The sequence below is a fragment of the Haplochromis burtoni genome, unplaced genomic scaffold (genome assembly GCF_018398535.1).
Source record: "Haplochromis burtoni strain Fernald_Lab_line unplaced genomic scaffold, NCSU_Asbu1 Contig_821, whole genome shotgun sequence".
Classification (NCBI taxonomy): domain Eukaryota; kingdom Metazoa; phylum Chordata; class Actinopteri; order Cichliformes; family Cichlidae; genus Haplochromis; species Haplochromis burtoni.
In genome coordinates, this window is record NW_024583182.1 from 21,251 (window position 1) to 22,826 (window position 1,576).

Genomic DNA, 1,576 nt, shown 5'->3' on the forward strand with positions numbered 1-1,576 from the left:
AGAGCAGTCTGTGGTGACGCTTTCCTCAGAGAACACAACTCAGTTAAACTCATGTCTCGTCAAATAAGTTGTTACCTTTGATATACTTTTGAGCCCCTGGTGCTTTTCCTTCCATGACAATCATTGCTGGTGGCACTAAAAAGGCAAAACGAGTGAAAATAACACATTATATAATTCTGGTTTGTTAGAGTTGTTTATTCATATTTCTTAAAAAAAAAAAGGAATAAGAGGATCAAGGGCATGCTTTGCAAAGATTAGATTTGATGAAATGCCACAGAAATGCTTGGTTTATTTGTTTCATTCAGGATACCTGTAATAGGTTTGACATTTTCATCATCTTTCTGTGCTGCGTCTTCTTCTCGTGGTGTAACCACTTTGACGCTCATATTTTTCTGCAAACCTGCTACACGTTGACAGAAAGCTTCTGTCAGAGGTCCAACTGCAGGGCCTGCTAATTTGATCCATACTTGCTTAGAGATGCTTTCCCTGATTTCAGCGGGGAGCTGGGGGATTCCTGGGTGTTCTAGTAGAGATAAATTACAGTCTTTAATTAATAGTGCACATTTATGTGGCTGGGATAATCTATTTTCAGCCATTTATACTGTTGCTGAATGAATGGAACACATAAATTAAATCACCAGAAGAGGTTAAAAACATCCATAAAATAATGATAGCATAGGAGAAATGTGACGCTGCATTCTGCGCATCCATAATAGGAATCAAAGTAACATATCTGCCTTTATGCAACATGTTGAGTTTGTTTGGCAAAGTCTGATCACAAGCTCCAAAATCAAAGAAAAGAAAGTTTTTCTGACATTAATGTTTCTATGATTTCATGTATATAATGCTAACTTTATAAGAAAATGTTCAAACCACCTCTTTAGACATTCTACTGCTATTTATGCCAGTTGTATACGATCTGTGAGTTTAATCCAGACTGTAAAGACTGTGAGGAATGTGTTCTGGATAAAAACATAGAGTTTAAATGCATGCATGAGATGTGCTATGTATGTGTTCAGTACGTTTATTTTCAGCACTTAATATCTTTAAGTGTCAATGTCATACATAACTCTAATATTTGTTAATTCTCTTCAATTTCCACACAGGACATCAACCCTTCAGCCACCTTCTGGTGAAAATGGTTAGTGAAGACGGTGGCAATGGCTCTGCTCTACTAATGTTTGGTTTTGGCTCCATCTAGAGGTTCCTGAAATATAATGCAATATTGTGTCATGAACCTAAGATTTCCTGATCTTTTTTTTTTTTTTGACGCATTCACTGCACGGCCTTTTAGATGAAATTAATGATTAAATTAAACCGTTAATTAATTAATTTAAAAAACAGAACTAATTTCTTTTGACTGCATTAAATCGTCATTAATGCTGTCTGGCTCACAGATTAAAATGATAAGTCATGTATCATAAAAAATAAAAAGCACCAGCAGGCCACGTGCTTGGTTTGGTCCGATATTTCACATTTGCCTGTATTGATTTCATCGCAATATTCTTAAAGCGCCAACCTGTCGTTTCCGTTGATTATTTATATAATATTAGACTTGGTCAGAGGGCCCGGTGGC